The sequence below is a fragment of the Scardinius erythrophthalmus genome, assembly GCF_964197995.2.
Source record: "Scardinius erythrophthalmus genome assembly, chromosome: 24".
NCBI lineage: Eukaryota > Metazoa > Chordata > Actinopteri > Cypriniformes > Leuciscidae > Scardinius > Scardinius erythrophthalmus.
This window is the reverse complement of record NC_138244.1, coordinates 8613755-8629998: the sequence shown is the minus strand read 5'-3', so window position 1 is coordinate 8629998 and position 16244 is coordinate 8613755.

The following is a 16244-nucleotide window of genomic DNA, read 5'->3' as shown; positions in this document are numbered from 1 at the left end:
AACTTACCACTCATTTTCCCTTTCTCTTCAGTGCTGGCTACAATATACAACTGCATGACTGGAGCCAACTGGATCTCTAGACGAAGACTCTTCATATCAGCAATAATGAAGGAGGAAGAGGGCTGGAAGATGCTCACAGGACCTGGGACAACAAAATGGGTGTTTAGGATACAAAACAACTAGTCAACAATGACTTTTGATAATGCTAACATACATAAAGGATCTGCATTTAAAAAATATAGCCTTGGGTTTTTCAGAGAAATAGGCCTACATGTAATTATGTTTAATTTTATGTTGAAGATGCTTATAATAGAATAATTCCCCGTTTTGGACAACCTACCTTCGGTAGCAGGAAGCTTAAATGGGCTGCTTACATTCAGTGTCACAACTCCACTGGAGGAAAAACTAATCTGTTTTATATTCAAACCAACAAGAAGAAAACAAAATTATGTTTTGCAAATGCATCTTGAAGGATTTTTTTAGTATAAAAATAGTGAAGTATGCATTATGTTCAGTGCTGAAAGCAAGTGTGCCATCCTGAACATAACCACACTATTAACCAGTGCTGTTCTCCCAAAAAAAATATTTTGGTTGTTTTAGAATATGAAATAATTAAAAATAAACCCAGTACTTACAGTGGTCCCCGAGATGACAAGGGTCACTGAATTTAGACATGTGTCTGTTCGGGTCGGATCACACTTTGCCAGATTTCCCACGACAGCAATATCACTGTCATTAGAGTGCTGGAATAAAAAGGACAGTAAGAACCTCTAAATTATATATGATTCAATATCAATTATAATGCACCCGCTTTCCTGATTTCTAAATAAACCATGTGAATAAAAGTACAAGTGAAGACTTTCATTGATCTCGCCCTGACAGAAAATATCTGTGGATCATCTGATATCCTGACAGACCTTAGTGAGGATGTAGTCACAGTTCCCGCTGAAGGTGAAGCTCTTTCCATCATAAGTGGTGACGTGAGACCCTCCCACAACAGAGCAGATTCCGGGACATTCCAGGTATGTACAGGTCCAGTGTCCCGCGGCACACACACTGACACAGAATGCTTCAGTGTTAGCATGAGGAAATGTATAAATTCATTTAAATGTGACTAAAATATTTCAATTAAAATGTTACCATTTTTTACAAGCTTGTTTGTAAGTCTCTCCTGACTGATATACTGTGCCATCGTGATCACATGGGCACTGGCTCACAGGAACACAGCCACTCTGACCAATGTCGTCTTCCACGGTGCCTTTACATAAAGAAAGCATAATACCATTTATTTTGGGAAAGAAAAAAAAACAGTGTTGCAAGCACATCTCTTGATATTGTGTGAAATTACCTTCAGGGCAGAAACAGCCGTCCACACAGTGTTCTTTACACATTAGACCTGCGTTTGGATCTTTGCAGGTGTTCTTGCACGGACTTCCACACTCCAGGTATTGCATGTTTAGAGGACATGACTTTGCTGCTCCACAGAATAAGACAATTATTATATCAAACACACCGTACAGTATCAGGACTGTATGCTGGACACATAAATACACACAACTGATAGTGTATATATTGAGTTTTATACAACAGCATATAACTATTATTTATTTATTTTTAATTTCAATATTCAGTTCCGGAGCTGTAAATGGAGTGTTGGTAATGGCATTTTATCCCCACTGATTTTTTTTTACATTTTCTATTCATCTTCCAGAAATGATACTCACGACAGAGCTGCTCTGTCCTCCATGTTCCTGGTTTTCCTCCAGCATGTGTGCACTGTCGTGAAATCTCCGTGAGTGTGTTGCAGAGACAGTCGTGATTGCCGTAACATTGACACAGGTCGTTCACACAGGCTTCTTCAAATGAACCCATGTCCATCACATTGTAACAGTCGCTAAACCCTGGACTGCTGAGATACTCATGGCAAACACTTGCCTGTTAAAAAGAAAAAATTGAAAGCAATGTTTCAACTGGCCAATGAGGTAAAACTAATATATATGTATGTATATATATATATATATATATATATATATATATATATATATATATATATATATATATATATATATATATATATATATATACATATATAAAATATACCTGGTCGCACTGATCCCTGGATGGAAGTTCAACGTCCTCACAGGATTCAGTTGGTGTGGACACCTTCCATGTGGCCTGACCTGAGAGGGATTTAGCTGGTTAATGTCATACTATTAATATGTATATGCAGCGATCAGGTATTTAGATTTTGTCTGGCATTCAAAATAATCTGTAAAGCAAATGTTTTCTAGGTAATTTAGTCAAAACACCATGTTTACCTTTTTCAGAAATATCATCAGTCTTGTTGCCGTTGTAGTTTCCACAGAGTCCACAGGTCTGACCTCGGTGCTTCTCTGCAAGTTCAATCTAGGGAACATCATATTATAAGATAATAAGCATCACGCAATATGAGCATCAAAGATCGGTTTCAGCAACTTGCTTCCAATTAATCAATGTTTTTGGACTAATTAGTTCAATTAATGGTTCAATTGCTCACTCAAAAAGACAGTCACTTGTCGCCTACTACTACATTGCAGCACCAAACTAGAGTTAATATTAGGAAGTTATTTCACAACCTTCATTATTTACCTCGGGGACCTTAATGCGGGGTATGGACCTGGCAAAACCTGTTGGTTCACTGTGCTTTATGTTTTGTAGAACTGATATCCTGTTTGATGTTTAACTTATAGTCTTGCTTACTGTGTGCAAACAAATAGCTTTAAAGTGTGTGTGTGGGATTTCATTATAGGGTTCAGCTTGACTCATTCTGAAGAAGAACCTGCACGGAAACTCTCCTGCACGGTTTGCTTTGTTTTCTTTACCTCTATCAACAGATTTCATCAAATCAGTTTTACAGTTTTCATTTGAACACATATTTGGCTCATTATCTCACATATTCATCACACATATTGTATTACAGTAAAGGTATTTACTCAGCAAGATAATAATGTTAAATCATACCAATATAGAGTTGTCCTCTTCCCAAAAGACAGTCAATCCATATTTGGAGATCTTAATACTCGTTGGACTTCCCTCGATTTTAAGTCCGTTCTGATTGATTGGAACAGACACGCTGCAAGAAAAAGTGTAAGAAGCTTCAGTTAAACATATCTGTATATAACTGTAGAAGATTTTAGATGCTGTCTGGACACTATTCTTCACCATTTTTAATCAGCATATTCAGAGTCGTCTCTTAATTAATATGAGTTTATGAAAGCTGCACATTTCATGTAAAAACAAGTAAATATCAACTCACGCTTGATCATCCATAGTGATGTCACCATTAGTGATTTTGATGACCGTCCCTTCCAGCTTTATTGTGACTGTGCTAAAAGTGATTGAGTCATTCACAATCTCTCTTTGCATTTGGATGTTAAAGTCAGAAGCTGTGCTGTCACACATCACCGCCAGAACGTAGTTGCACGTGTCTGGCACTTGAAAGAAATGACCATCAAATGTCTTGAAGTGGAAATTTCCCCATGTGCTGCAGATCGTGGACTGATGATCAGGATTCGGTTCAGCTAAACCAAGAGGGAAAGTTTATTATAATCATTTTATAAATGTAAAACTCTTTGGTAAATACTTTCAGTGAGCAAAAATTCACAATATAGTTTCCTAAAGTGTTAAAACTGTACAAACTTATGCTGCACATGCTTTAAATGATGTTTTTAATACCTTCTGTTTGCATCACAGTCGTCATAGCGGTGAACGCTAAATATGAAAGACAAAAAAAATGAAAACTTGTCATATTTTATTAAAATGTATTAAAACATCTTCCTTCTCATTCAAAGACTGATACAATGTCACACTGGCTGCATTTCCATTACCCTTCAAATTGTGCAAATTGAAAATACGCCCAACAGAAACACATCAATTTAGCAACCATATATCGCAAAAAAAGTTTTTATGCATGAGGTGGTTTTTCAGACAATTCAAAAAAGAAATAATAATAATAATAATAAATTAATGAATAAAACTGCCAGAAACACCTCATACATGGCTGCTCCCAATGCTTGGATAACACGCCTACGTCTCCTTTGATTAGAAATAATGGCTAGTGCTGTGGCTGCAATATACGTGAACCTACCAACATCCGTCGCCATGATTTTAGGAATAACTGGAATGACAAATCTATAATGGAAACCAGCTTGCTGTTGCAAATGCCTCGTTATGGGGGCAATTGTTACACATGGTTACACTTTATTTTAAGGTGTCTTTGTTACAGTGTAATTATACATTTATATACTGACTAATAATAATTAACTACATGCACTTATTATAGGGTTAGGATTATTGTTAGATGCATGCAATTATGCATAATTTATAGTTATTACTACAGTAACTACATGTAACATTTAACAAGGACACTGTAAAATAAAGTGCAACCAATATATTCACCCATTCAAATAAAAGTAGCTACCCTCAAAGTAATAATGTCTTTTAATGTCTCCAAATATTCATTAACATGTTGTTACTGAACTTTGTATCTTATCTGTCCTTAATAATATGTGTTTTAGTTTATGTGGTATATATGTCATAATTATTACTTTATACATTAATTAGATACATAGTTTAAAGACTGTGAATTACATGAAATTTTCCATTTCAATTCGTTCAGTTTTGTGTTACAATTGTCCCTGACCTTGCAACCATGGTAAAAAATCATTATATAATTTACATTATACATTATATTATTATAAGTCAAAATCATGAAAAAAAATAGGTATTAGGTTGTATTTGACACTTTTTTGCACACTTTATACATCAAAAAAAATTTCCTCACATTTTTCAGACGAGAACTATTTTTCGAACTTATTTGTGATTGATGATAAATTTGAACCTACATAATTCTTGAATATATTTGTATTTACTTTTCAAAGTTTTAAGGTATACTTGTTATGGATTGTGACATCTATTAATAAATGTGTGACATTTCAAACCTTTGCAATCAGTATGTCTCATATAATACATACATGTGAACACAATTCAATATTTACCATTTGTTGATACTGGCAGCCAGGTAAAGTCCATAGGATCTTCCATATTGTACCCATCAGAGAAGTCTTTGAGCATAGAAAGGTTTGAGAGGTTTGTACAATGATACATATATATATATATATTTTTTTTTTCAGTTGTAGTCTGCTTACCTGCTTGTACGGACTGCAGCCCGACCAATAAGACGACCCATTTCAGCATCCACATCTGGGACATCTTCACAGTCCCTGTGGAGACAAGATCCATCCTCAAGAGCTAATGTGAGCTGTCTGTCAGCACTTGTCCTTTTATAGTGAATTTTAGTGTTCTTTAGAAGAGTGTAATTCGAGTTTTGAAGGTGGAACCCGGCATCTGTATTAGCACAGGATTCTAAATGTAAATGTTCTAAATATATGTCCTAGCTATGTTTGAGACTAAACAAGGTCTATGCAAATCTTGGTGGTGAGAAACACTTTTTGTCACTGACAAAACTGCATGTACCTCCATCAGCTCAAACTAAACAAGGAAGTGAGTGTTGACAGTGGGGGTACAACTATTTTCTAGAGAAGTTGCACAGTAGACTATTCAACAAATATATGTTTATCTACTAAATATTGCTGGTTCTGGGTTAGCAGGAAAAGTCTATTTGCATTTACTGTAATATATTTTACATACATTATTTATTATTAAAGTATTATTATTTAAGGCATTATTTAGTCTATTTTTGCAATAGTTTTTGCAATTGTTCAGAGTCAAAGCAAGACAAACCATTGCGCTTTTTGAACACTGTAAGCGCAGACAAGCAGAGTAAAAACAGTATCAACAGTGATACAAACAGTGAAAAGTCCCAAAGTTGTTGGACTGATTATCAGCAAATCAAATTTGAGGACTAAAACTAACAGATCAATAATTTTAGCACGCATCTATGAAATGGTGCACTGTAAAAAAAAAAAAAAAAAAAATTTGTTCAGTGCATTTCAGCTTGAAAAAAATAATTGATTTACATTTTACTGGCTTAATTTACACAGCTGGTTTTGGAACTGTTAATTAGCTGTCATATGGTTAAGAGTTTAGATTTTTACTGAATTAACATTTTGTTTATCATCACCATGTTTGAGATTTGTGTGTTCGAGGCTTATGTCTATCTCATTGCAACTGTTAAATTTAATATTTTTGCCTCAAGAGGAAAATAATACCCATATCATATGTATATCATGTGAAAGAATATTTGTTATTTTTGAATAACAAAACTTGAATTGTTAAATGCTGAACAATCTTTAGTTGCCTTTACAGGAATTTTTTATTTCAGTACTGCCTGTTACTCAGAAAAATAATTAAAGTTTTCAGTTTTTAGAGTTCACTTAAACTGATTGTATTGGGTTGCCTTATGTTTTAAAAGTTAAGTTAACTTGTACGTCATCAGTTTTCCATTGGTTTTCCAAGTTTTTTCTCTAAAATGTCACTTTTTTTATTTAATTTAACATTTATTTGTATCGCGCTTTTTACAATACACATTGTTTCAAAGCCGCTTTACAGAAAATACATTGAGTCCAATTAGTAATCTGTTATCAGAGGTAACTGTCAGAGGTTATGTATTTCAGATACATATACAAATACACAGTTAGCTAAAATGTATTAATTTAAATAATGTAATACTTTAAGGCAGAAACAACGAGCTCATTGAAGTAATGAATACTTGTCTGTTAACAAATGATTATTATGACATGAGTCACTTTGGTGGGTAGGTATAGCCTACTTGAGAAGGTACTCTCTTCAGGAAATGCAAATCTGTTTCGAAATAATGTGTTATTGAAATTTAGTTATGAAGAAAATGTTTAAATGCTCAGAAGTTTTCTTAAATCCAGTGTATCTCTTCTGGTATTTATGTTACAGGCTGTATTTGAGAGGTGACTGAGGGTCTGACCCATGTAATGCAGTGTTTACCCATTTAGCCCGGCTCCCAGAGAATAAATATGTACTTGTTTTGAACTTAATTAATTTGCTCATATAACCACATTAACTAAGAGCCACATTTTGTAGAAAGAGAATTTTCAGTTTGAACTTTAATCTTATGATACAGAACAGAATTCCATTTTAAGGACCTCTTTCAAGAAAATCGCGATTCATTATCATAGAATAGATAAATCAAACCGATTTGGAACAACTTGAGGGTGAATTAATGAATTAAATGTTTGGGTAAAATTACGGATCTTGCCAGCCCAAAACTCATACCAGCAAAGTAGACCTACACATTTAGAGTAAATTCTGGTGTATTGCGTCATACTGTATTATGTATCTTCTCCGCAGTTCTTCAGAACTCACACCCTTGTTTAGTTTGAGATGATAGCAGCGCAAATATAAGGTTTCTATTTATCCTGTTTATTCTCAAACACCACTAGTGCATTAATGTTGTCTCCGTGGTGACTGTAATGATGTCCCAGACGTGGATCTACTGAAAGGGCTGCAGTCAGCAAATTACCTCAACTTTGTTCAAAAAACGTACTTTATGTGAAGGTATACTCGCAAATTGCATTAAATTGAAAACGCACATTTCCCATTTCCGAACTCTTCACCTCCTGAAGATGGAAAGTGTAGGACCTCTGGGACAAAATGAGTCTTCTTCAAGAAGAGACCTGCAAGATATGAATTCAGCTCTACAACTGTTCTTTCCTTACAATCTGGAGAAATATTGTGTGAGGAAAATCTCTGGCCTGAGATTTAGCCTTGTTAAATTTACACAACTCTCCAGGCATGTCAAGAAAAACGTCTTTATGGAATGAATAGCAGATCAAAACATCAAAGTTTGTTGTCATTAAGTGTACTTTTAGACTATTTAATGAAATAAGGAATATTGTACAGTTTGAAAGGGTTTGTTTTGATAATGGCCATCTAACTGTAGTCTATCTCATTACACACTACATTTTGTTTAATTACAAACCACACACGACACGATTTTAGCTGTCCCGCTCGCAGACAGTTAAAGGAGAATGGTCAATTTTAACATTGAGCTCATTTTTTTGTACATTTGGAGTGCTGTCAATACAGAGAACAACGACAAAAATCGGTGTTGCCTACACCGAGTTATTCTATTTTTTAAATTTGCACCCTGTTGACTTCAATGGGGCAAGTATTAAACCTGCTTTTAGCCTCTTAACATCCTTGATGTGTCATTACAAGTGCACAGAAAATGTGAGTGATTCCTTCAGAGTGAACACGAGTGAATCTGACTGCAGTATATGTGAAGGATATGTATAAAAATGATGTTATTTAAGCCAGCGCAAATACCTGTGTTTACATCCTGTTTTCGGTGGAAGTCCAAAGTAGTCGATTGCCGAGTTCACGCGCGTGATCATAGGTAACTAAACCTATGCGCGTGAACTCGGCAATCGATTACTCTGGACTTCAACCGAAAACAGGATGTAAACACAGGTATTTGCGCTGGCTTAAATAACATCATTTTTATACATATCTTTCACATCTACTGCAGTCAGATTCACTCGTGTTCACTCTGAAGGAATCACTCACATTTTCTGTGCACTTGTAATGACACATCAAGGATGTTTAGAGGCTAAAAGCAGTTCTCTTTCATCATCTCGTTTCGAGATCCACCTATGGGAAGGGCATCCGTACCTGACCTCTGCAGATCCAATTGCACCAAGTCTGGCTAGACAAGCGCGCAGCCAATGCCCGGTAAGGCCACACCCCTTACCTAGGCATTTAACTTCTCCGCGCGCTGCTATTCCTCAGTTGACATTCGCTTCTCGCGATCTCTGCACTGACACAGTTCGGTTGGATTAACGTTACGCTGCTCACTTTCGAGTCTTCAGGAGGACATATCGCCAGATCAGCCTCCGCCAGACGTGAGTGAGTCTCTTCAGCCTATCCGCTGTGTTTTTTGTATCCGGAGCCGCCCGCGCTCTCGCTGTCCTTCACCTGCTCCTCCTTACATGGCTGCCCGCCACAGATTTTTCTGTTCTTCACCGCTGGCCCACCCAGGGCTATGTGACTGTCTAAACCGCCGCTTCTCCGGGGAACAGCCCAGGGGCGTCGCTAGACACCTTTTACTGGGGCACGTGCCTCAGTATAAATCTGCTGTGCCCCAGTAAATCTGAAGTTTGAGTTTAACAATTTATTTTATTTGTCAGTGTATTTAATAGAAATTATATTATAGGGTAATAGAAATTCTCTGTTTGCAACGCAGTAATAAAACAATCAACGCTTGTAAAAGCAACGCAGTTTAACCGAAAACAGAAACTGAACCGCGCGAAAGAAATCCATGTCCGCGCGCGTCTGTTTCCAAGCAACTGCAGTGCAGCGCGCACATATTTGAAAACACTGAAGTCCGGTCAGGTGTTGACACGCTATTAAGGTAGGCTATGAAAACATGACGAAACAAAAGTTTGTAAATAATACAAAAAAATCGTATTTGTATTCATTATTGGCTTCTGTAGATGTGTGTCATGTAGATGGACATCAGATTTTTTTTTGTACGAAGCAGGGACAGGCAGTAGCGCGGGAAGGGGGGTGCTGCGAGGGCTACAGCCCCCTCGTCATAGCATCAGCACCCCCAAGTGGGGGGCTGTGAACTAACATAATATTGTACTTTAAAAACGTGAAATAAAAATAAACAAATGGACAGCGTTAACTAACTCTCGTATGCCTAATGAAGTGAGTGTTCAAGCTACGGAGAAAATGAAATAAAGTTTTAATTTGTCATGCTTTGTTACGTTCAGAGCACGTGAGCGGAGAGCGCATTTCTGAATATTCCGCTCGCTCGCTCATTCCGCCCAGGGTCGCTCGCTCAACCTGGTTCAAAAATACGTGGAATAATAAGGGCTGCCTCCGACTAAAGTTTTTTTTCTAGTCGACTAGTAGTTGTTCATTTAAGCCATTAGTGTACAAATCGCCCCTTTATATTAATTGTATTACTTAAATAGTCTATATACAGGATAATGAGCGTGTAGCCTGTACATAATATAGCCGCACTCAAGCGCACACGCATAAAGATTGCCACAAAGAACCGGCAAAATTATGAACGTGTCAAAAATAGCAAGGAGACATTTAATTGTTTATTAATAAACTGGTGTTTTCTGTGATGCTGCAAAGATGGAGTTGGCGATGCAGACACGCCATGAACGCCAGAGAGAAATGCATGTGAAATACACATTCCATATGGATTATATAATCAGAGAATAGACTATTTATTTTCGTTTTGAATATTTTCGTTTAAAAGTAGACTTTTCAAGCTTTCTATAATAGATAGCCTATATTTCTAAAATCTGTGATGCACAAGCTGAGTTTCGGCGCCCTCCAGTTCACGTGCAATGCAATCCTGTCGGCGCCTTATTACACTGTCTGCTATATATTTGCGTCTTATTTATTAAATAGCCTTGAAAACATTTAAAACATTGATCAAAATTAAGATACAATTTATACAAAACGAAAATCTTTTAAAAATAGTCTTTCTACAAAACAAAACTCAATGAAGTGGTAAAAATCATGTCTTACCCACTCCATGTCCCCATATATATTGCACATCTCATGATGTAGCCTATCTTTATCTTTCTCATGCTGCATATGCTCACTTTCATAATCAACATTGATTAAATTAAAAAATAACATTAGCCGTTTATATTTAAACATAAATATGAAACTAAATGTTTTCTTTAATGGCTACAACACATGTACAGAGAAATTTCATGTCTTGTCGTTGGCCACAACATAATGACGTCACATATTTTCCAACCCAGCCCCCAGCCCCCCCTCCATGAAACAGCTTCCAGCGCGCCTGGGGACAGGGAAGCAGAAAGGAGAGATGATGAGTTTGAGGGAGGTACGGCTTGATAAACAATTTACATCATCAGACATCAGATGCAAAAGCATCAAGCCTCAGAAAAACCCATATGAAAAACCTCTGCCAAGAAATGGAATTGCACTTTACTATAGGCAAAAACTTTTATACAGAAAAAGAGTGCACAAGTCTCGCATTAGCCTACTATGAATGAGAGAAAGTGCAACGTGCATTATGGCGGAATAAGTCCCGTATTTTGTTCCGATCAGCCTGTAAAAGAGGACGGCCGACGCCGTACTCTCTTCCATTGAAGAAAAGTGAAGCCGCCAAAGTCTCCGAGTCTGCGCAGTAGTGAGCGTGAAGTGAGAAACTTAGTTTTGAGAAGGAAAGAAATAATTTTTACCCCCTTGAATTTCTGTTTATATGCATTCTGTTTACATGCATACATATAGGCCTACATGCATACACACACACACACACACACACACACACACACACACACACACACACACACACACACACACACACACACACACACACACACACACACACAGTGCTTTAGAAATAGAGTTGAGTTTCTGACTTGCCATTTTTGCATATTCAGTGTGTGTGTGTGTGTGTGTGTGTGTAGATCCGTATATATTTATATACATGAGCTACAATATATTGTTTCACAGCAGCTTCACAATAGTAACAAATTAAAAAATCGCCTGAAAAGCAGCTTGGCCAACAAGCCAGTAGTGTCAATATTCAGTTAATAGTCACTTCAGTGTTGATTCAGTTCAGTTCAATGACTGTAACATTAATCAAACATCCTGTATAATACAGTGTTTTTGGGCACATACATGTACGTGTGACAAACTCCCATACACTTCCACTGCACACTGAACAAGCAAAAGACACAAGATAGTAGTGTTTTACATAATTCATATCTGTGTGTATGTGGGCTAATCATTTTATGTTTGTGTGTAGAGTTACTACGCAAAAACAAAATTTTTGGAAGAGTTAAAATAGTTTTGAATGTTGACAATACACATTAACATTTTGTGGATCATTCATTGCAACATTTATCCTTTGTTTAAGAATCTGTTATCTGCTTGATAAATCATTTATGCTATGCTGCCCACTAACATTCTTTTAAAGAATGTTATCCAATTTTTTGCCTTTCAAACACCTTAAAATACACATATGTAGGTCTGAGAAATCCAAATTTTCTCGGGGGAGCATGCCCCCGAACCCCCCTAAGTTACCCAACTACCCAGCCTGGTGTTTTTAAAAAAACCGCCCCTGTCTGCAGCGCTGTATAGCACAGAAAATACACACAATGTTGTGTTCTGTACTACTGTCTTTGATTGTTTGTGATAACAATGAACCATTCTTTCGGATATGAAATTTATATTTAATTGACCTATCGGTAAGCCACGGCCTCCTTAGTTACTTTTGCTATCTCAGACAAAAATGGGGGACCTGTGCCCCAGTAGAGCTTTATGTCTAGCAACGCCCCGACGAGCCTGCCCGGCTGCGTGTGGTTCTCTCATCGCCGCTAAGGACCCTCTCCTTCTGCGCGGTCTGCTTGGGCTTTACACGCTCAAGAAGCTTTGAAGAACCCGGAGAATTGCGGTCATTGTAATTGCTGTCCATGTAACGTTAGCTTTTACAAAGCCGGCTTTTAGTTGCACGACCCAGCGCGCCGTGCCCGGCCTTTCTGACTCGGATGGAGGACACGGTGATGATGACGCGCTACCGGGGGACTCCCGGAGCGCCACCTCTCTAAAATAAAATATTTGAGCTGACATCAGCCCAATCCGCATTCCCTGATGAGGACATCTTCGCAGGAAAACCTCACTCTCGTTGACGAACCGGCCGGTTCCGATGACGGGGATGACGCGATCCTTTTAACGTTCACTAGGCTAGCGCTCACGCGGCTTTGCCTCAGTAACGTTACATCCTCCTGAAGTTGTGAGCGAGCGGCCGTTCGTCTCAACATTGTGTGGCCAGCCCCAGAGGAGGAAACAACTCTTAAAAACGTTTTTTTTTCCAGCGTTCGCGAAGCTCATAAGCACGGCTGTTAACACGGTCTCACGGGCCTTTATGTGTTACGACTACGTGTTGAGGCTTTCAATTTATGCCTTCCTAGGAAGGCGGCCCCGAACGCAAGCGGCCTGCCTGTTGTTCGACCGTTGGGAGTATCGAGCCCGCTTTCACGGGCCACGAGCCCTCCGGATTCTCTCCCGGTCCCGGAACCCCTGTCCAAAAGACACAGGGTCTCCCGCGGACGGTCGGTTAATCCCGTCTCGTGGCTGCCCAGCCCGTGTGTTTAGTGATGCTGTCGTGAGGAAAGTACATAAGCAGTGTAACCACACCGCACGCACTTGGTTCCCCTCACTCAGTTATTAAAGGCTTCGGCCCGAGTGCTTTCCCAACACAAAACACACACATTACTAAACAACACATTTAACAAACGAATCAAATGAATTCTTGCAGATTTATATATCTGCCAACATAGAGAGCAAATCTCTCTGATCCCATGCATATCGCCCTGAGTCTGTCCACAAGAGGGCGCCATTGCCTCACAAATCAACCAGCTGGGCTCACACAGCTCAGTTGTGGCTGCCCAGCTCATGTGTTTTTAGTGGACGTTGTGTGTGGAAGGCTTCGGCCCCTGTGTTCCCCAACACAATACACACACATAACTAAATAACACTTTAAAACAAACAAATTAAATAAATCCGTTACAGAGAGAGTATCTCTCTCCGCGGATATTATTTTTCTGCCTGCACTTGAGACTGCCCAGTTCATGTGTTCAGGTGATGTGTGTTTTCCCCCCACTTAAAAATCAGGGGACACTTTGTGAGGGAAAGTTTAGCACAGTGGACACCACACTATGTCCCCTTCACTCTGTCAATAAAGGCTTTCAGCCCCAGTGTTTGCCCAACACAAAACACACAAAGTTACAAATCAAATGAATACGTTTTGGAAAGAAGACCTCTCTCTGCAGAGAAAACATCTCACTGCAGAGAGAGGAAATCCCTCCAAACCCCTGCATGTCGCCTCTAGTGTGCCCACTAAATGGCGCCTTTGCATCACAAATGAACCAGCGGGGCCCATGCAGCCCCGCTCCGGCCCGAGCGGGGGCGCTCTCGAGTCACGAAGCGGCTTGGCAAGCCGCTTCAGCGCACAAGTGGGTTTTGCGTACCGTAACCCAGGGATACAGGCTGCAGTTTGCAATAAAACCTCCGCTTTTCAACGGTGTTCTCTCTTCTCACACAGAAGAAAACGCCTCACACATTCTGAAAGAGGAAATTTCCTCCCTCCTAAACAAGGGAGCGATTCAGATGGTGCCACCCAATCTGATAAACCATGGTTTTTATTCCTGGTATTTTCATTATCCAAAAGGCGTGGCGCCCCCCGCCCTTTATTGGACCTTCAAGTGTTGAACAAACATTTGTGGAAATACAATTTCAGAATGTGACACAAGGCTCTCTCGCCCGTGCCATAAAGCAGAACGACTGGTTCACATCAGTCGATCAGAAAGATGCTTTCTTTCACATAAGCATCTACCCTCCACACAGGAAATATCTTCGTTTTACCTACCAAGGCATTTGTTACGAATTCACAGTTCTTCCGTTCGGGCGCAATTTGAGTACCCGAACTTTCTGTCTGTGTGCGGAGGCGGGCGTGGCGCCCCTGAGACTATCAGGGCTGAGAATTCTGATTTACATATACGATTGGCTCATCATAGCCAAATCGAAGGAGAAGGTGTCGCTGGACACCGGCCGGGTGCTCGCGCACATCACATCCCTCGGGTTCAAGGTGAATGCGAGCAAAAGCAATCTGACTCCCAGTCAGAATGTCATTTTCCTGGGCTTGGAATTGAACTCAGTCTCCATGCGAGCGCGTCTCTCTCAAAAGTGCGTTCGCTCACTGATGGACTGTCTGTCTCAGTTCAGAGAAGGGGCGAGAGTACAATATCGCACATGCCTCAGGCTGCAGGGTCTCATGGCTTCATCTATCCAAGTTGTGCCAATGGGTCTCCTGAGAATGAGAGCGTTCACGAAATGGGTTTTGTCACTACATTTCAGCCCGATTCACGATCTCTGCCGCTCTGTAACGGTGACCCGTGCCTGCTCGGCGGCCCTGCGCCATTGGGAGAGCGAGAACTTTTATGCACGGGGAACCCCCCTTGGGACGGTTACGATGCGTAAAGTTGTGACGACAGATGCGTCCTTAACAGGCTGGGGAACCACCCAGGATGGCAGAATGCTGAACGGTCTGTGGCTGAGCAGACTACGTTCAGCGCACATTTACTATTTAGAGCTTTTACCATTTGGAAAGCTCTGAATCATTTTCTGCCTCGCCTGCAGGGACATCCCGTTCTAGTACGGTGCGATAATACCACGGCAGTGGCTTATACCAACCGTCAGGGCGGCATGTGCTCGTCGAAACTCCACGCTCTAGCTTACAGGCTTTTGATGTGGAGCAGACGGGTTTTTCTGTCATTACGCGTGACTCATGTTCTGGGCATTCTGAACAGAGGCGCCGGATCTGCTATCGAGGGGAAACCCAATCTACGGGGATTGGCGTCTTCACCCGCAGATAGTGAAGATGCTATGGATGAGATTTGGACAGGCAGCCATAGATCTTTTCGCCTCGCGCGAAAACCACCATTGTCCTATGTTCTTCTCGCTAAAGGACATGGACGCGCCCCTCGGGGCAGACACACTGGCCCACCCATGGCCCAAAGTGCAGCTGTATACTTTTTCTACCCTGTGCCTGATAATTTCACACTGGCCAGGGTGAGAGAGCACAGCCTGTCTCTCATTCTGATAGCACCCAGGTGGCCCAAAGCCCCGTGGCTGGCAGAGATAATCCCTCTGTTATACGCCGAGCCATGGCGCCTCCCCCCTCGCACGGACATACTGTCCCAAGCTAAAGGGGAGATTTACCACCCCCACCCAGATAGGGTGGCCCTCTGGGCCTGGCCCGTGAGAGGACGAACCTAAATGCACTGGGGCTCCCGCCTTGTGTAATCGCCACTACTCAGAATGCCAGGGCCGTTTCCACACGATCCCTAAATGGCTGTAAGTGGCAAGTGTTCAAAGGGTGGTGTGATGGGCGTGGTCTCACATCTTATCAGTGCTCGGTGCCTGATATTTTGTGTTTCATGCAAGACCTTATGGAAAGAGGCAGGTCCTTTTCCACCATTAAGGTCTACCTGGCTGCGATTTCAGCCTATCATGTGGGTTTTGTGGGCTCCACCGTCACACCCTCTAACCCACAGTTTTATGAAGGGTGCACGCCGCTCTTTGCCGGTCATCAGGAGATCTGTTCCAGAGTGGGACCTCTCCATGGTGCTGGAAGCACGGCCTCTGTATCTTTTGAGCCTCTGGGGAGTATTTCCCTTAAGCTGCTGTCCCTCAAGACAGCTTTGCTCTTGGCC